Below are 22,265 nucleotides of genomic sequence, written 5' to 3'. Positions count from 1 at the left end.
CCCTGCAGTAAGAATTGCTGACTGCCACAGCGTCAGATATTAGGGATCCTTTTCAAATAAACAAATAAACGAACCTGTCTAAATGTAAACAAATTGAAAGCTACTGCATGAATAATGTTTTCTTCCAGTATAGCAGCTCCTCTCAAAAGGTTAGAGACCTCCTCCAGAGATTGACACTTTAAGCACTTTCAACCTGGAGTCTTTTTTTGGGGGCATATCATCAGGAGATTTTTCTAAATTGTTAGAAAAATAGTAAAATTGGAAGATTTACAAGCTCATAGATTGCCCATTTTCGCCACACAACACCGTTAATATAACGGTAACCTCTTTTTTTCCTGTATGGTAGATTATGTCAATAAATATTACTTATATAATTGGGGTGGTTGTATTTTGTCTCCCTGCTCTTCTATTGAGACAGTTTAGATCATGTCAAAGGTCATGTCTCACCCAGACCCAGAATGTTGACCTGAAGGTCAAGATTCAATTCATCCCCTGAGCAAGCAGGCAGGCGCAATGCTAAAACACAACAGAACTTGTGCAGGAAACCGGGTTCAAATCAATTTTAAGGTGATTAATGACTCTTGGATCAAGCATCGCAGATTACTGTGTGTGTGTGTGTGTGTGTGTGTGTGTGTGTGTGTGTGTGTGTGTGTGTGTGTGTGTGTGTGTGTGTGTGTGTGTGTGTGTGTGTGTGTCTGTGTGTGTCTGTGTGTGTGTGCGTCCAACTTAACTCAAATTTGATTTATAAAGCATATTTAAAATGACCGAAGCCAACCAAAGTGCTACACAACACAGCAAGAGAACAACAATAACACAGCAATATATACAAGAAATATGTTAAAATACGCACAGCAGAAAACAGTGAGGTGGAATCTATGGTCTTGGGATGCCAGATTTAGCTCAAAAGCCAGAGAAAATAAATATCAGTAATGATTTGAAATTGTCTATGGACTGGGAAGCTCTAATGTTAAGTGGCAGGCTAATTCCAGAGCCTCAGGGCAGCCGCAGCAAAGTCTCAATTTCCTCTGGTCTCTAGCCTGGTCGTGGGCACAACCAGTAGCAGCTGGTCGGCCGACCTTAGGGGTTTGGGTGGAGTGTAGTGTAGTCCTTAATAAGATCTGTGAGAAAAGTGGGGGAAAGCCCATTTCTAGCTTTAACAACAAACATTAAAAGCTTAAAATCAATTCTAAAGCGGACCGGAAGCCAATGAAGGGAGGCCAGAACAGGAGTAATGTGATCCCGTTTCTTTGTACTAGTGAGGAGGCGGGCAGCGGCATTCTGGATGAGCTGCAAACGCCTGAGCAGCGACTGGTCTACAGCATATGCCGACATAGAGTGAATGACAATAATCAAGCCTATACAGTAGTTGAGATAAAGGCGTGGATCAGCCTCTCGAGGTCGTTGCAGAGAGATAGGGCTTGACCTTAGCCAATAGGCACGGCTAGATCTAACCACAGAGCTGACCTGCTTATCAAATTTGAAGTTGACATCGAAGGTGACGCAAAGATCTTTGACATAAGGGTGGATTTTGGAGCTTAGAGTATGGGATTAGGACAGACTCAAAATGATCTGTATCCGTAAAAACAGATTTGTACTTGTAGAGGCAATTTGTAACAATGTGTATACACACACACACACGTGTGTGTGTGTGTGTGTGTGTCTGTGTGTGTGTGTGTGTGTGTAATAGTCCATAAACACAGAAGGGCTCGCACACTGAAGGATAAAAACTGAGGATATGTATGTCTATTTTAGAGATTATTTTGAATTGCTCTCCTAGTATAATGAAATCCCCAAAAAAGGATGCCAGGTTTAAAGTGGTTAAACATGCGTATGGGTGGGGGTGTACTGAAATGACATATGTATTGGCTACAAAAGTGTGGATCATAAAATGTCGAAATGACCACTGTCATTCATTGCACTGCCCTGTCCACTGAGTCAACCTGTTTGAATTGGTAGAAATGTGATCTTCTGGCAACTGAGTATGATATATTGGGTAACCACACAGTTAATGATCATGCTAGCCATGTTTTCAATGTTTTAGAAAAAAGTGTGTGTGTGTGTGTGTGTGTGTGTGTGTGTGTGTGTGTGTGTGTGTGTGTGTGTGTGTGTGTGTGTGTGTGTGTGTGTGTGTGTGTGTGTGTGTGTGTGTGTGTGTGTGCGTGCGTGCGTATATAAGAAATCTGATATAGAGCAATACTAGGATAGTAGTGTTGATGGGACGTCAACAACAATGCTGGGGTAGTGCTGCATTGCATTACTTTACCAAATCTGATAAAACATGAATGTATGTCGTCCCCCCCCCCAGATTTGTCAGAGGGATCCCTTCAACCTCTAACGCCACACGTTGGGTGTGTCCACCACCTGTCATGCAGATGTCCCCACGACCACATGAGCAAATCCCTTCAACACCAAGCAACTTACTTAGGTGAATAGTGTGAGTTTACCTTAAAGCACGTTAGCGCAATGACATTTTGGGAGAGGTTTAGGTTGTTAATTACCTGCCTGAGATCCAACTCCCAATATTGGGGTGATATCTTGCTCTGTTAAGAATTTATAGTAAAAAATAGTCTCCTCATTGACTTTCATGGCATGGTAAAATGGTGAAACCTTGGACAGATGCAAAAATGTATATATTTTTTCTACTTTTATAATCCTTTTTTTCTTTCCAGGCAAAATATGAGAAATTGTGGAATAATGGCCATTTTACCAGTTAATGATTGTCTTGATTAATTGTACCCAAATTTGTTAAGACATTTCAGTTCACATTTCAGTTCACCTTACATAGTTGACCTCTTCATTGTAGCACGTGTCATTTGATAAAGCATCCACCCACTTGTGTCTTTGGACCATTCAGTATATAATGCACCTAAAATAAATTAGGGGTTTGACAGAAGTTGACAGTTCATAGTTAAAATAATGTTTGGTTTAGACTATTTGCCTTATTTGATTACTGGCTTTTCAGATTTTTAGTCTGGGAAGCTGAACTTGACCCACAAAAAGCCTATCAGAGATTCAAACGAGAGCTGCTCATCAGAAATGAAAATGCACTGACTCTGCGCATTGATGTGAGGGAGGACCCAGGTAAGCAATATTCAGGCTTCTAGGTGCTTTAAATATTTGCTTGTTAAAATGCTAAATATCAAGCATGACCGCTGGGCACAGTTATGAAGTAATGTTATTGTACTGCACACAATTGAATGAAGTGAAGTCAATAGTGGTTTTATCTGTAGCGCAGTTTATTACTTACACTTACACCCCCCCCCCCCCCACAATTTGTAGGTGAAATTGCTGTTGGACTAGAGGACCAGATACACCTTCTCACTGATGAAGAAACCGAGAAATTAATTACAGCTAGCCAAGGTTGGTAATAACATTTGCGGCTCTGGGCTGTTTTTCAGTCAACAGTAGAGTTTTCAAAATTAGACTGATAACTGTGTGTGTGTGTGTTGACACATTTACTTAACCCATTTAGACCTGAGCTCGATTCTAAAAACGCCTTCTAAATCCTGACCTTAGTTTTCTGAAACTTTTTAATTCAAAATGGGATTGAACGGTATAACAATTGTAACCCAGGTCCAGAAATGGGTTAAAATAGACTGAATCACCCTTTACAATAAATAGATAAATAGTGAGTTAAAATGGATTAAATCATACTTCAATATGAATAAATAAATAAATAACTGTTAAAAAGTCATCAAGTGACAATTCATTCCCTCACTACAGTAAAAGATACACAGAAACCCCCTCAGATCAGTTCATTGTATCAGCTTGATTGACATTAAGCTGTGGCCCAATGAGATGAGAGACAACGCCCTGTCTGAACGAGGGCCTGTTTGTGCAGAGACAGCAGGTGGAACGAATTCCAGCTAATCATAGTGAGATCAGAGTGAGGACGGAGCCACTTCAGCAAACTTTTGCTTGGGAACAGTGTCCTTGTCTCTTGCACAGAAAACGTCAGTTTAAGAAAAATATATAATAATAATAGTTGTGTACATCAAAGCACAACATTAATGACTTTAGCCTGTTGTGAGAAGCAACATTGAGTCATCTAGACAGCACTGATGTGCTGATGCTGATTTCATTTGCAAACCTTGGTGAGTGACAAACAGTGTTTGGATGCATTAGCTGCTAGGTGGCTAACATGTTGAGAGTGAAGTCCCAGCACTGCTGGTGACTAGGCTGTTTGTTTAATGAACAGTCAATTTAAAGTTTATTTTGTGTTCAGCTAAAAAACGTTTTGCACCAAGTGTATTATAATTTCATTTCATATGAAAAGAATGTGTTCTCAATGTCACTCATTTTTGATTTATAGTGGCTCACTCACATGGTATTTTGCTGGACCCTGCTGTTACTAATTTGAGTGTAAGGAATACACCACCATCGGTGAGAGGAAGATTTATTTTGTTTTGTTTGAACTATTGTTGAATTGTAATTGTTATATGAATGTGAATTTGAAATGTTTAATGTATTTATTTCCAATAAGTATTTTGAAGTGAAACCTTATGCAGTATTGTTTTTATGGTACATTAACACAGAGATGCCTCTGGCCTTGCTTTATGCAGGTCAGGTTTTTTGTTTGGATACATTTATTCTGATTCAGCCCGACTCTGGTCCACCAAGGATGGCGAGCTAACCTAACCCATGAAGATTGGAAGAACCCAGAACGTGATAGATATCTCCTTGCACAGACCCAGAGCCGTAGCCCTTGTCCCCAGTGTGGTAGGAATTTGTCACACACACACACTGCCCTGCAAGGAGCAGTGCAGTATTGAGCGGTGATACACACATACAGAACCACACACACTGTCTTCTGCCCTGCCAGTAGTGCAGAACTGGACATTGACACACGCATACTCACCACACCCTCTGCCCTGTGAGGAACAGTGCAGTACTGGACAATTAGCTCCAACACACACGCACACACAACTCTCTGCCCTGCAAGGAGCAGTGCAGGTCTCGACAGTGAACACTTATACACACACACACACACACACACACACACACACACACACACACACACACACACACACACACACACACACACTTAGGTTCAGACACTTTGTGTCTTTGGGACTATTCTGTAGCCACTTAGTGGTGTATGAGTTAATTGTCAGTGAATGTGTGTTTTGAGTTATTGTTTTGGTTTGTTGTAATTGTGGAGTGTATTATTTTTGGATTCAAGTCCAGATTGTTTATTTGATTTTGAAATATTGGAAACTGAACTAGTTCAATACTGCAACTAAGTTGCTTAAGGTATTAGTCAGTCAGGAAGTTGGGTGCACCCTCAGATTAGAAAATCCTAAAGGTTGAGAGATCCATTGATACCTCATTTATTGTCTATGTTTGTGCGCATTGTTATATGTTTGTCTTTTATTACCTACTTCATTCAATATATAAAATTGAGCCGGCCAACTCAAAGTGATCTGCATCTGGTCTCATCATTTACCCCTCTGGCTCCAGTAGACGAATCTATAGAGTAACTAGTCCAACTTCTAACCCTCCATTGTAATTAGGTAATTGTATTACACTACCTTTTCGACACAGGTGTTACACAATGAATAGGGGTTCCTGGTCTAAATGGGTTTACATTAAGAGTTGTCATAATTAACCCCCCCCCCCCCCCCCCCCCACACACATTTCTTTTTTTTCCCCCAAGGACCTACAATTCCTTGTCCCTTCGGCCTCCGCAATGCTTGTAGACGGTGAGCTTTTGACCATGGCGGGACGAATGATCGGCCATTCCTTCCTGCATGGACCTTGCAGGTCTTAGCCAAGCCTTTATTCACTTCCTGACCGGTGGCACCGGTGACCACCGGTAGACAATTGAGCTGGTGAGTTATGACTGTTTTCAACTCAAAGTGTTTCATTTTGGACAGATGGAGTATGTAACCACCTTCTATCTTACAGCTGTCCAGTGACAGAACTGTCAGAAGACGAGAGAACACGCGTCCTGAATCTGTGCCTGGGACTTCCAAGGACCAACACCAAGCAACCGACTGTGGCTCTTTCAAAACCTCCTCATGCATGCAGTAAGTAAGTAATGTCACCCATATGATAGACACTGTTCTGGTATTCAAAAATATATTTGTTCATTTCTGCTAGCTGTACAACATTTCAAGTGGATAAAGTTGATTATCACTGTTGGGCTACAGAATCAGTGGAACCGGTGGTATAAAGGTTTCTCAAACCTTTATATTCCAAGGACCACCTTAACTCTGACGGTGTACAAATGGGTCCATTTGGTTCCATTTGTACACAGTTACAGACCTGTAAGTGTCCATATGGGACTCCCTCAAGTAACCTCACTTTGAGAACCACTACAGTGTATGCAATACTGTACATATGCATGCTTGAGTTTGTGTTTTATCTGAAATGATAATGAATGCCAAAAATACACTTTTTAAAAATGTATTGATTAAAAAAACGCCTAACTACAAACTATATCTTGATAAAGGGTACACTTTATTTAGCACCTTTTTAAAGGAATGTCCAAAGCGCTTTACAATGTGCATTAAATTCACTCAACGATGGCGGAAGAAACCATGCAAGGCATCAACCTGTTCATCATGTTATTAGTAATTAATTGTGAGGATCTGGACTGTTTGGTGTTACGACCCCCTGTCTAGGGTAGGGGAGGTGACATAATAATGGAGGACAAAGTCGCTTTCAAAAATGAATTGTTTTTATTTCCTTTTTTTATGCAGAGATTTCAAACTCTTTTTGTCTTTTTTCACCAGTGCCAAAGAACTTCAGGGTGCCGGTTTACATTTGTAAAAAGGCTGCCTAATAAAGAAAATTACCCCTAACCTAAACCTAACAAAAGAAAAATATACATTTACTAAACTTACTTACCTAACTAAAGAATATACAAAAACAAAGTGGTTTAACCAACAAAAAGACCAAACACCCCTACAAGGCGAGTGAATAACTAAATACAAGAAATAATGGAAGTGGACAAATAGTTACAAGATAATGCTTAACTCAAAATAATACTGGGCAAAAAGCAACAAGTTTAACTATAATTAAATTATAGATTAAACTAAGAAACTGAAAAGTATAACTGAAGGGCAAACAAAAGTAGCTAAAGAACAAACAAAATAACTGATTGAATCAAAAGTCACTGATGGACAAATGAACAAACAGAAGGCAAAGAAACAGAAACAAAACAAAACAGAACAGATCAGACCAGGCTACATGGGTTCGGGGAGACAGAGGGATTGAATCTCTGCAGCTCTTTCAAGTGAGAGCAACCAGTCCCCATGACAGACAGAGCAGAATGAGCTTTTGTATGTGAGCTTCAGAGAACAGCCAGCCCTGGCTAGGGCGGAGACAAAGGGGCGACGAATGGGAGCAGGAGAACAGGGCCAGAGGCTGGACCTGTCAATCTGGACAGCTGGAAGGCAATCACTCACTCACTCATACCAGCACCACACCCAGACTCAGACTCACAGCTTCCACCACCACTCATGACCTTATATGGAACACAGAAAGACAACAATATAACACAAGCCACACATAGCACAGACATATAACCAAAATATAACCACACATAATATAACCATACGGCTAGGGCCGTAACACCCCCCCCCTTAAAGAAAACCTCCCCCCCCAAAAAGAAGTTTCTTAAGCTGGGGCATAAACACGAGAAAGGGCATCTGCCAAGACATTATCAACTCCTTTCTTGTGACGAATCTCTAAGTTGAAATCCTGTACCAGTAATGACCATCGCATGAGCCTTTGATTCGAATTTTTCATCTGTCTCAGAAAAACCAAAGGGTTATGATCAGTATAAACAACTACAGGCAATGGGCTAGATCCCACGTAAACCTCAAAAAATTGCAGAGCAAGCAATAAAGAGAGAGCCTCTTTCTCAATAGTACTGTAATTACTCTGAGGTGCATTAAATTTCTTTGAGAAATAACAGTTTGGATGGTCAATACCTACGTCATCCTCCTGCAGCAGTACTGCTCCGGCTCCACTTCCACTCGCATCCACCTCCAACTTAAAAGGCATTTTAAAGTTTGGGGCAGCCAGGACAGGAGTGCTGCAAAGAAGAGCCTTACAGGACTCAAAAGCATGCTGGCAAGCAGGCGACCAAACATAAGGCTTTTTCACACTGGTCAAACTGGTAAGGGGAGCAACTACATCAGCGAAATTTTTACAGAAGGCACGATAGTAGCTCGACATTCCTAGAAAACGGCGGAGACTACGGCGTGACGTAGGTACAGGGTAGTCCACTATGGCCTTGACCTTGGCATCAATGGCCCGAACTTGACCCTGACCTACCTCTTTTCCCAGATACGTAACGGTGGCACGACCAAATTCACACTTTGACAAATTTAGAGTCAGATTAGCGCCCGCCAACCTGCCGAAGATTAAACCAAGAGTGTGCATGTGCTCAGGCCACGTATCAGAAAAAGCAACAACATCATCGAGGTACACCTCACAATTTTCCACCCCAGCTAACACATTGTGCATAAGCCGTTGGAACGTAGCAGGTGCATTACGGAGTCCGAATGGCATCACAGTATACTGATAGAGACCATCGGGGGTAACAAAGGCAGAGATATCTGAAGCACGAGCAGTTAAAGGGACCTGCCAGTACCCTTTAAGTAAATCAAGTTTTGTAACAAATTTAGCAGCACCAACACGGTCTACACAGTCCTCCATGCGAGGCAGAGGATACGAATCAGGTTTGGTAACATTATTTACCTTTCTGTAATCTGTGCAGAAGCGTTGACTGCCGTCAGATTTTGGCACGAGCAGACAAGGCGAACTCCATGCGCTAGAGCTGGGAATGGCAAGGCCATTATCTAGCAAATACTCAACCTCCTTCTTAAACAATGAGCGTTTAGTAGGATTTACCCGATAAGCATGTTGTTTAATGGGAGGATTCACACCTACTTCCACATCATGTGATAGGACAGTAGTGCGGGAAGGTATGTCTGAAAATAAAATGGGGTTATTTTCAATCAAACTAACTACGTCTGCTTGAGCCACAGAATCCAAGTGCTGCAAATAATCAGGCAGATTTTTCAGAATTTCAGAATTTTGCATCCGAGAGCCAGCCGAGCTCTTTGAACGCAAGCCATCACTCTCTGGGGAATATAGAGAAGGCACGACGGACACTACTGAGGCTACCGGGGTGGGTAGAACTGAAGGCGCAACACTCTCAGAACGATCAAAATAGGGTTTGAGCATATTAACATGGCACACTCTGGTTTTACTCCGGCGGTCTGGGGTCGCAACTACATAATCAGTATCACTAAGTTTTTTTTCTATGACATATGGGCCACAGAATTTAGCCTGAAGGGCCGAAGTGAGAAACGGGAGCAACATTAGCACCCTATCACCCACATTAAACTGGCGTGTCACCGATTTGCGATCAAAATGTTTTTTCATTTTCCCCTGGGACGCAGTCAATGCGCTGCGTGCGAGGTTACAGGCATTGTGCAGGCGGTCTCTGAATTTAGCTACATAATCCAACACATTTGAGGATGGAACAGTGGATTTCAATAGCAAGCGATCACGGAGCACCCGGAGAGGACCACGCACACTGTGCCCGAACACCAGCTCAGAAGGGCTAAAACCAAGTGACTCTTGTACACTTTCCCGCACGGCCATGAGCAGAAAAGGTAACCCCTCATCCCACGACTTGCCCGTCTCAGAACAGTACTTTTTCATCATTGACTTGAGCGTTTGATGGAACCGCTCAAGAGCGCCCTGAGATTCAGGATGATAAGCACTAGACTGTATGTGTTTAATGGACAAGGACGCGACAACCTGCGCGAAAACTTTAGAGGTGAAATTTGTTCCCCTGTCCGATTGAATGGACTTGGGTAAACCAAAAATAGAGAAAAAATTAACCAGAGCTTTTATTACAGTTTTGGCCTTTAATGTGCGCAATGGAATCGCCTCCGGATACCGAGTGGCAGCACACATTAAAGTCAACAAATACTGATGACCTGACTTCGTTTTGGGAAGTGGGCCAACACAGTCAATAATGATATGTTCGAAGGGCTCTCCCATCACCGGAATAGGTAATAAAGGAGCAGGAGGAATAACCTGGTTAGGCTTCCCCATCATTTGGCAAACATGACACGAACGGCAAAAATTTGACACATCAGATTTAAGCCCTGGCCAATAAAAATAACGCAAAATGCGGTGATACGTTTTACGAATACCTAAATGACCAGCCAAATTGTCATGTGCGAGACTAAGGACTTGAGAACGAAAAGGTTCAGGTACAACAACCTGCTGAACGGAGTTCCACCCGAGGTTGCCAGCGCCGGGCGGGAACCAATTGCGCAACAAAATGCCATCCACTACACTGTACGCACTCTGCGCATCCTGCGCATGAGCGGCCCCCCAGCAAACAGCGAGGGATGGGTCATTTTGCTGTGCCGAAACGAACGTGTCTTTATCGACATCAAACACAAATTCAGTCTTTATTGGCATCACATCAACCATCTTCTGCTTAACCATGGCGGCAGGAAGATTCACTGGTTGCTCAGAACACATAAAAGTGTCCTTCAAACTAATGTTCTCATCACAGCCCTTCCTTGCCTGTGCACGGGTCACAGCGCAGGCAGGGAACAATACCGAGGTGCCCATAGACTGATCCAAATCGATCACAGGATTCTCGACAATTTCCGGCGTTGGGAAAACTTTCTCCCCTGCCAAGTCATTGCCGAGAATTAACGAAACGCCGCCGACTGGTAACTGAGCGCGAGTACCCACCTGCACAAAACCGGAGACCAGGGGCGAACGCAAAAACACAGAGTGCAACGGAGCGCGTAATGAATTCATCTCCACCCCCAACAATAGAGCATCAGATCCACAAAAGGAATTATTCGAGAAAGGCAACACATCATATAACATGAGAGATTGTGACGCTCCCGTATCACGCAGGATTGTGATCGGTACCTGATCTTTATCCTGACCTGACAGGGACACTGAACCTTTCAAAAGGAAGGGTCCAAAACATTCCTCCATTTCATCTGACACAGGCGCCCCTGTGTCAGAGGAAAGTGGAGGAGGAATGGACCGAATGAACCCAACTGCCTTTGATTTTTTTGGACTCTGAGTTTCTTTTCGTTGTAGAGTGGGACATGCCGAAATGAGGTGACCCTTTTCATGACAATAGAAACAATCACGAGTCTCTGAACCAGAGACAACATTAGAACCAGAACGAGGCGGGCTTTTTGATACAGAAAACTTTTGATTCCCCCCCACTCTGCCGCCCATGGGATTGCGGCGTGCAGAGGGAGCAGAAAACACAGATCGGTGTGTCAAAATGAACTCATCGGCACACACCGCAGCTTTAACCACATTATCCACTTTCTGCTCGTTTAAGTAGACAACTATCCGCTCAGGTAGACAGGATTTAAATTCCTCTAATAATACCAAATCACGAAGCTGGTGAATAGTCAATACCTTGTTTGCAGTGCACCATTTGTCAAATAAGACACTTTTCTCCCTGGAAAATTCTACATAAGTCTGGTTGGCAGTTTTCTCACAGGACCTGAACCTTTGGCGGTACGCCTCCGGCACTAACTCATATGCCCTTAGTATGGTTTCTTTTACCACCTCATATTTGCGGCTCTCCTCAACAGTTAAGGCTGCACACACATCCCGAGCTTTTCCCACTAATTTGCACTGCAGTAATAAACTCCACATGTTCTTTGGCCACTTCACCGTGGTTGCAATGCGTTCAAAAGTGTCAAAGTACGAATCGAGTTCTGTCTCTTTAAAGTGCGGTACCAAAGGATCCCGGACGAGCCCCCAAATTATGTTACGACCCCCTGTCTAGGGTAGGGGAGGTGACATAATAATGGAGGACAAAGTCGCTTTCAAAAATGAATTGTTTTTATTTCCTTTTTTTATGCAGAGATTTCAAACTCTTTTTGTCTTTTTTCACCAGTGCCAAAGAACTTCAGGGTGCCGGTTTACATTTGTAAAAAGGCTGCCTAATAAAGAAAATTACCCCTAACCTAAACCTAACAAAAGAAAAATATACATTTACTAAACTTACTTACCTAACTAAAGAATATACAAAAACAAAGTGGTTTAACCAACAAAAAGACCAAACACCCCTACAAGGCGAGTGAATAACTAAATACAAGAAATAATGGAAGTGGACAAATAGTTACAAGATAATGCTTAACTCAAAATAATACTGGGCAAAAAGCAACAAGTTTAACTATAATTAAATTATAGATTAAACTAAGAAACTGAAAAGTATAACTGAAGGGCAAACAAAAGTAGCTAAAGAACAAACAAAATAACTGATTGAATCAAAAGTCACTGATGGACAAATGAACAAACAGAAGGCAAAGAAACAGAAACAAAACAAAACAGAACAGATCAGACCAGGCTACATGGGTTCGGGGAGACAGAGGGATTGAATCTCTGCAGCTCTTTCAAGTGAGAGCAACCAGTCCCCATGACAGACAGAGCAGAATGAGCTTTTGTAGGTGAGCTTCAGAGAACAGCCAGCCCTGGCTAGGGCGGAGACAAAGGGGCGACGAATGGGAGCAGGAGAACAGGGCCAGAGGCTGGACCTGTCAATCTGGACAGCTGGAAGGCAATCACTCACTCACTCATACCAGCACCACACCCAGACTCAGACTCACAGCTTCCACCACCACTCATGACCTTATATGGAACACAGAAAGACAACAATATAACACAAGCCACACATAGCACAGACATATAACCAAAATATAACCACACATAATATAACCATACGGCTAGGGCCGTAACATTTGGTCAAAAGTATTAGACTGATAACTTTGTTGCTTTGACATTTGATAGGGTTATTTTGATTGATCATAATTTGTCTAGTGCCCTAAACCTGCTTTAAATGTCAAATTAATGTAATAGCTGTCATATTGGCCTAAATTCCATCATGTACTCTATTCTCCCTATTTTCTCCTGTCTCTGTCTATGCAAGGTCAAACTAGCTACAGGCGTTCTGTGGCTATCAGTTGTTTTGAGAACACTGTATCTCGATGTTCTCCTCTACACTAACAATTCCTTCAGCGCCACTGAAGTCACCGCTGACCAGTGACCGGTCAGTGCCGAGGCCAATGTGTTGTTCGAGACATGTGGACGCTGTTTTTCCAAAGATAAACGGTCACACCATCATCTTCATCATCTACCATCATCATCTTCATCTGACGACGACCTAATCATCACTATCCACCAATGGCAGGATGACACCTCCGAAGGCTGGACGCTCGATGTATCTTCAATGATGTCATATGTTTATGTTACCGGACGCTGTTAAAGTCCAGGGCTTTCTCTGTTTAACGGGAGAGAGACGACGACCGATGATGCGTGAACACCTGCTGATACTGTAAACCTTCCACTCTCTCTCTCTGAATAATATATTTCACTACACCCAATGGCTGCCTGTGTCCTGAGTCTGTTTTCTTTATCGCCTTTTATGAAAGTTATCTGGTACTTTGTATATATACTGATGTGATGTTTCGCCCTGCATTGGTATATATATATATATGGGTGATAAGGAAAAATAACAGCTCTATCAATTTTCTCGACCAGGTTCTTTGATGGTGAGATCACCTTGTCCTTTCGGCCTTCGCAATCCTTTCAGACGGTGAGCTTTGGACCATGGCGGGACGAATGATCGGCCATGCCTTCCTGCATAGATGTCCTACTCTTATGGGTCTTAGCCAAGCCTTTGTTCACTTCCTGACCGGTGGCACTGAGACGACGATAACAGTGGCAATGTTGACCCTGCAGGACTGCCTGCAGCTTCAGTGGATATTTGTGGATAGTAAGTTCAATTTAAAAAATAGTAAACATCTTGGCCAAACCCCCATTTTTTCTCTATTCAAATGTGTTCCTTACAATGTTTTAAAAGTTATAATAACACAATGTTTTAAAAGTTATAACACAAATCAGTGTATCAGTTTTGATATCTCAGCAAATGGCACCTTAGGTAACAGAACTTTGTATTCTGCCCAACTTCAAAACGGAAATTCTGCTGTAAACAAGCTAACCAGAGAGAGAGAGAGATAGAGAAACGGGAGCTCATTTCCTACACACTGGGGAAATCACATCACCTATTAAAGAGTGATTGTAGCTTTAAATGAGACCAAATCCGCTGTCCACTGATTTAAGGCACATCATCATGTCTTCCATGAACCTCTCAAAGCTTGTGTAGTGCCCCGGAAGCCGCAGTTTCTCAAAACACGTGGATGCTGTTGGAAGAAATGCACTGGTAACTTTGACCTTTGGCATAGAGGAAGGCACCTCCCAACCGATTCAGAATGTCATCAGCTCCCTCAAGTATTCTGGAGAAGCTGGATAGCACAAGAGAATATATCAGTTAAAATATAATGCTTTTTCTGGATCAAAAGAAAAAACATTAAGTGTTCCAAATACTTTATATTTTTCCTTTTGTGACATTGCAAAGCCGTAACATTGGCTGGGTAGGTGAGAGGGTAAAGCTGGGCCCACATGGCAGGATAAACAGATTATAGTTTGGAAACACTCCTGACAAGTGCAATATATGGCCACACAATCCAGGAAGACAAGTGACCAAAGTGGTCAACCCGTTGTCATACATTCTGTAGTGTGATAACTTTGTGGAAGCTAATGGAGATCCAAATAAAGAACAAACAATCACAGATCTAATCTTACACCTCCCAATCAGCTTGCATAATGCATTGGGACTTCCCCGATAATTATCAAACATGCTTGATATTTATATACATGTCATGTGAGCAAACAAGAGAAAGTTTACAAGACAGATGTAAACTAAGGAGGATTAATTAAGGATTAATGCACACAGGTGCTTCGATTTTGCTTGGGGTAATTAATGACTGTAGCAAGATGTCATCCCGAGCCTACGAGACACTTTACCAAGTTCATTCAGGAATTATATTAATATTTAGATTACATATTTTTGACATAATAAAATAAATATAGGCGCTATGGATTCGTCTAGTCTCATCGGGACTCGGGGACCAAAATAAATAATACTTTATAATAATAATATGGGTAATAATAATTAAAAAATAATTATATAATCATATATTATTAATATTCAAAATGGTGGGTCTTCTTTATAATCTAAATAGTGGTGTCTGGCCGTCGAAGTGGCGGGGTTTTTAAAAAAAAAGATAAAAACCCTGCACTCCGAACAATGGAAGTCAATGATCGAAGTACCGGTGTGTCTAAATGGCGATGTATAACCATTCACACATCCAGGGTGAGACATCACTATAGCTAAAATAATTCCAAGTTCAACTTCAAGTCTAGAGGTTTAAAACGGCATTTAATTTATCAAACATTAAAAACATAAAACACAACATCAAAAACATAAAACACAACATTAAAAACACAAAATTAAAAACATAAAACACCAAACAATTTAAAACATTTAAGGTTGCGTATGGCGTGCATCTTTTAAAAGGACCAGGTTAACCTCCGAGGGCGATGGAAGTGGGGCCTGAGGACAGAGGAGAAATGCCCTGTGTTTTCGTAAAGTCACTGTGGCTGCACTTTACACTACAGACATGTTTTTTTTACATCACCAAGATCGCACAGGTCTGCTCTCCAATTTAATCCAAAGATCTAAGCTGTGTGATGTATACATTTTAAATTAAGACCATTAATATAAACCCATGTCTCTCTTCACTCTAGCAATCAGTACACCTGGTGTTAGCTAGCTTGTCAGTCATTGGCTACTCAGTGGTGCTGCAAAGTAACTAAGTATATTTACTCAAGTACTATGCAAGTGCTTACAATGCACAGTTTAAATGTTGGGGTACTTTTACTTTCTTTTCCATTTTTGTTACTTCTACTCTACTACAATTACAGCTTTAGTTACTTTGCAGATTTGATTATTAATACAAAACCTACAGTGACCACACACAGCCGATCTACAATGATTTTGTTTAATGTAAAATGCATTTCAAAAATAAATATTTATACACCATGAACATAAAACACTATCAGAATATTGTAGTCCTAGAATGATCCTACACACATCCCTACACACATCCTACACACATCCCATGTATTACAAACACAAATATTGTAAATATATATGTAAATATCAATGTCCCACCCCTGGCTGCGACAGTCAGGGGAATGCTGGGGACCCAAAATCCCCAGCATCCCCCCTGGGGACCCTTGGCAATTTACAATCCCCAAGACTTGAGTCAGACACTGTCCTCTAGTTTCATATGAGTTTTCTGGCAGAACTTTCAAATGGATGTTTAGTCAAATATCTCCACGAGCTCCACACGGACAACCCCCCCCCCCCCCCCCCGCCTGTGCAAGGGGCTCGAAACGGTTTAGGGTTGCGTGGGGTGGGCATCTTTTAAAAGGACCAGGTTAAAAACCTCCGAGGGAGGTGGAAGCGGGGCCTGATGATGATGCTGGGGCGGTGGAAGCGGGGCCTGATGGTGATGCTGGGGCGATGGAAGTGGGGCCTGATGGTGATGGTGGGAGCGGGGCCTCATGGTGCTGGTGATGGTCCGTGGGCGTTAGGGGCGGGGCATGATGGTGATGGTGGGTCGGGTACGGAGGAACCACTGGAACCACTCAAGCCACTGGAACCACTCGAGCCACTGGAACCACTGGTAGACGGGGTGGGGCCCGAATTCCAGTGGTTCCAGTGGTTCCAGTGGTTCCTCGGTCCCCACCCTGTGCTCTTGGGCAATTTTTTGGGGTTATATGGGTTGCCCTGCCCTCAATTACATTCCCCTGTCCATCGCACCCTGGCGTTTTGCATTAGTTTTTTTTGGGGTTTGCCAGGAAGCAGTATAGTATATTTTTGTGGGTTATGTGGGTTGCCCTGCCCTCAATTACATTCCCCTGTCCATCGCACCCTGGCGTTTTGCGTTTTTTTTTTTTGGGGGGTTTGCCAGGGGGCAGTATAGTATATTTTTGTGGGTTCCACATCCCCAGCCTATGCCCCTCCCCATTGCAGCCTGGAAATTTGCACTGCCGGGGTGACGGAGGCTGCTGCTGGTTGCAGATCATTGGGCAGTTTTTGGCGACTCGATGAGTTTTTTTGGGGGTCCCCAGCATTCCCCTGACTGTCGCAGCCAGGGGTGGGACATTGATATTTACCTATGACATTTCCGTTACTGGCCTCTAGCACCATCTCGAGGGGGAAAAGACAAGAGAATTTTATGTTTAGATACAGAACTCTGCTCTGTTATTTTGAGGTTATTGACTGTTTTATATATTTACACATTTGCAGAGTGTTAAAATTATGATGGAATCTTGCACACTGCAAATTAATTATATGTGAGGCAAGTGACTCGGCTGAAGTAACTATGCAACAGTCTTATGTGATGGTGAACATGCACTGCTGGGAAAAAGACAAGAGTTAGTTTAGATACAGAACTATTTTTTCATCGGGACTCAGGGACCAAATAATATATTATAATAATAATAATATTAATAATTATAGAATGATAATATCTCCAAAAAAAAATTTATGAGACAAAAAGTACCCGCCCCTGTGCCACCATTTTGCGATCCTGTGGGTCTTTATTTTCATACCTTTTACGACGGTATCTGATCGTCTTCAAACCTCCGACTTTCGTCTTGATTAATGAAAACATTCTTGGCAAATGCTTTCGCCCGGAGGCACCCTTTTTTTTTTCAGGGGGCACCATTTTGCAAACTGGTTAGTTTGTATATTTGCATTGTATTCCGGGTGAGGCCGGAGGAATTGCCCCATTTGCCCGCGGACAGTTTTTAGAACTAAACTGCTCAAAAAAAGTTCGGAAACTTAACTTCGGTCAATTATATCTCCACTTTAATAAAACCAATTGGTATTGTGTGTTATATCATTTTTACCGTTGATTAGTCACCTTTACAAGGAGGTACAGCTTGTAAGGATCGGGCATTCGTGGAATGAGCAACACAGCTAAACGTGTGGGTAGCGCCTCCAAAAAATGTGCCAAAATCACCCAATATGTTTCTGTTGGTAATCGCTCTTGTTTTGAGCAACCTGCCAGCACACACCTGCTGAGAGGTGTGTGCCAGTAGTCACAGGTGTGTGACTGCCTCACAGGTGAGTGACTGGCACCTGAACATGGGTTTTGCAACTTTGTTAAGTTGGAGTGTGTATGCTCCAAGCAGCAACACTGCCCCCATGGAAAGATGCCACGTTTGTCCCTTCAGGATGAGGCCTGTGCAATAGGGCAAGTGAATCAAAGTGACAGCATTATTTGGTGTCAGCCCAGGTACCATTTGCAAACTTAGGACCAGGTTCTGTGAGATTGGTGAAGTCAACAAGGAAGACAACAACCCAAGACCCCTTGCTTAACTGAGGAACCATAGATTTACAGGCCAGATTTGCACAACGGAACCAAAGACAGACGTCAAAGTTGCAGGACCCATGCTCAGGTGCCAGTCACACCTGTGACTGGCACACACCTGCCTGACAATGGTACCAGGGCTGACATCAAATAATGCGTAATCTGCGTAACAGAACACCAGCTTCACTTGCCCTATTGCACGGGCCTTATCCTGAAGGGACAAACGTGGCATCTTTCCATGGGGGCAGTGTTGCTGCTTGGAGCATACACACTCCAACTCAACAAAGTTGCAGAACCCATGTTCAGGTGCCAGTCACTCACCTGTGAGGCAGTCACACACCTGTGACTACTGGCACACACCTCTCAGCAGGTGTGTGCTGACAGGTTGCTCAAAACAAGAGTGATTACCAACAGAAGCATATTGGGTGATTTTGGCAATTTTTTTGGAGGCGCTACCCACACGTTTAGCTGTGTTGCTCATTCCACGAATGCACGATCCTTACAAGCTGTACCTCGTTGTAAAGGTGACTAATCAACGATAATAATGATATAAAACACAATACCAATTGGTATTATTAAAGGGGAGATATAATTGGCCGAAGTTAAGTTTCCGAACTTTTTTTGAGCAGTTTATAATTAGTGGCATGGTTGCCTTTTGTGTTCCCTGATCCATCACAGCCAACGGTTTTGCAGCCTTGGGGTGGATGAGCCAGGGGGCAATTAGCTTCCGTCTTGTGGCTTAAATAGAAGCTTCCTTTGTGCCCCCGGCCAGTGCAGCCTGGGAAGGTGCCCCGGAACCCAAAGACTTAGGTTTCCCGGGCGCTGCCCGGCGAGTCATGGGTGTAATGCCGCCGGGTCGCGAGTCGGCATCGTTTATGATCGGAACTACGACGGTATCTAATCGTCTTCGAAGCTCCGACTTTCGTTCTTGATTTAATTAAAACATTCTTGGCAAATGCTTTCGCCCAGGGCAGGGGGCACCATTTTGCACTTTTGGTTCATTTACCAAACTATGGTAAATGAACAGGGAAAAAGATATGCCACCTTTGGAAAACCTGGTACTAATTTTATGCACAGACAATTCACACCATTTGGCAACAATAATATTGGTGTTATGCATCCTCTAGACCATATCTGGCTTGGTCATTTAATCCTTTTTTCTTTTCTTTTGCATTTTATATGCAAAGAGTACCTTTATGACTGGGACCGAGTGATGGACTTTACTTAAGTATTGTAGCGGCTAATGTTTTCCTAGTACAGGAAATGAGTCTCTCAGGTTTGCTTGTTTACAGCAAAATTTCAGTGTATGTTTGGCTAGCTGAATGGAATGTGTTAATGGTTCCTTTGTTTGTTACGTGTATAGGTGCTGCACACCGAACGTTGATTCTTCCTGTGCGGAAGAATCCAAAGTCCTGTGTGACATACTCTGCTATTTTCTGGGATCGGGTTATCAAAAGTGATTTGTGTGATTGTAACTTTTAAAGTATTGAGTACATTTTAACCCATTAAGACCTGGAACGCATCTGTGTCACTTTAGATTTCTTTGGCTATTTCAAAATAGCAGATATACAAGCTCATAGCGCGGCACAGAGTGCCGCGCTATGAGCTTTGGCCAAGATGTTTAATATTTGGTAGGTAAGGTTGTTTTTAAAATTCAACTTGCTAATATCCACTGAAGCACAACTAGACATAATGTATCAGGTAGCCCATCATGTGTTCATGTTATATGGGTAGTTGACCCCAAAAATGAGTTATTCTCTATCAATTACACACCCCATGAAGCCTTGAATTCGATTATCGAGTGGCTGCTCAGTAGCAAAGACTCCGCCTGTCGACATTAACAAACCATGAATTCGAGGCTTTATGGGTTGGGTAATTTATAGAAAATAAATCATTTTTTGGGGGAACTGCTCATATATATGTCATTAAAAGACAACCCTGTCTATGGCATTGCTTTCTCTACTCAAGCGCAAAATGGTAATAATTCAACATTGTTACTGAGTAGGACTGGATTCTTCATTCTCTTTGAGTCTCCACTAGACATGTTGTTACTTAAAGCAATAAAATTCTGTGACGGAATTAAACTATTGTGTCTGTGTGTGACCCTCATTTAACAATTTGAAATTTCTCAACGGTGATGGGGACATGTTATGGACTCAAACATATCAAGTTATAATAAAAAGTCTGATACTATAAGACTCAAGACTGAACAAGGTTTTTATGTAACCAAGATGATTCAGTTTTCAATCCAATCCACAACTTCTCTCTTAACAGCCAATAGCCTCTGCCTTGTTTTTTTAATGAAGATCTAATGTTTAACAGAAAGAAAGCTTTCAAATTTTGAACCGATTTCAAATGGTTTAATTCAAAAAGATAATTAGTCTGAAGATCAAAAGTTACTTTCTCTCATTTTAGCCAATATATTAGGCTAATATTTACAGGTAGGCCTACTCCATACCCAGTCACACTTGCCTGAGGATAAGAAGCCTGTCTGCCTCTGTAGACTGTACCCACTGGTCATGGGGTTATAACTTACAATTGAATTGTTACCTAGGTTACTGCGAAGTAGATTTAATGAATTATAAATAGTGCGTTTTTCATATGATTGCCTCAAGACGTATTTCCTCGCCACTTTTTGTGCTTCATTCAACTTTGTTAGACCCCCGGTCCAGGAGATGAGAACACACACACACACACACACACACACACACACACACACACACACACACACACACACACACACACACACACACACACACTTTAAATGTTTATGCATAAGTACAAGAATACCTTGTACAAAGGACTTAAACACTGTGCAGTTAGACAATAGGAAATCAGACAGTTACAAAGTGCCTATAAGGCAGAACATTGTTACAAACAATACAGTTGACTTGACAGACACAGCAGACATCAATCATGGATAAAAGAAACGCCTCCAAATTGAGCGGCTTCCTATAATAGTTGATCCTACTTTGAAATTAATCATTTGGAATGTGTACACACCTTGTGAGTCTTATAAGTCTGAAGATGAATTCCTGCATACCGGTGTGTTGGCTTTTATTCATTATTTTATTGAGGACAGTGGTTCTACTTGTGTTTAATAAGTTTAATTTGATCTAGTAAAGTTTTTCTGCTTGCAAAATTTAAAGATGCTGTTCGTTTTATTAAGACAAAGGAGAACACAATGGGGGCTGAATCGCTTGCTAAGAAAATGCAAAAAAACAACTATGATGACTTCTGGAAAGAGGTCAGGGTCATGAATAATTGTAAAACCTCTTTACCATCTGATATTGAGGGAGTCTGTGGCCAAGAGAAGATTGCTAAAGTGTGGCGGAAGAATTACTGTAATCTTTTTAACTGTGTTAAAAGCAATGCTGTGGTAACTGATGTTGCCTTTCTGCATGGTAGTCAAATCAGCTGATGTTTCTGCTGTCATCAAGTTGCTTGACAATAACAAGGCTTGTGGCTTGGACTATTACTGCAGAACACCTAAAGTATGGCAGCTATAGGCTCTGTCCACTGCTTGCTATGTGTTTCACAGGCCTCATGGTTTCCTTCCTGAATCCATTACGTCTGTACTGTGCCTTTCCTGAAAGGCTGGGAAGTTAAATAGCATGGACAATTATAGACCCATTGCCCTTGCCAGTGTCTTGTCTAAAATATTGGAATGAATCCTCCTAACTAGGCTGGAGATGTGTGTTCTCACTACCGATAATCAATTTGGTTCAAAAGAAAACATAGCACTGATGTATGTGTGCCTTAAAGGAGAGAGTTGACAAATACAGAAACCAGAATTCTACTATATTTTGGTGCTTCTAGAGCATTTGATAGAGTTAATCATGCAAAGTTATTTATGAAATTGATTGATAGAGGTGTTCCAAAATATTTAGTAAGAATAGTCTTTTGGTATGCCTACAGTATGTCACACCTCTGTATACGGCTCATCTCTGG

Source organism: Gymnoscopelus microlampas (genome assembly GCF_963454915.1).
Source record: "Gymnoscopelus microlampas genome assembly, chromosome: 2".
NCBI classification, from domain to species: domain Eukaryota; kingdom Metazoa; phylum Chordata; class Actinopteri; order Myctophiformes; family Myctophidae; genus Gymnoscopelus; species Gymnoscopelus microlampas.
Note: the sequence above shows the minus strand (reverse complement) of the source record.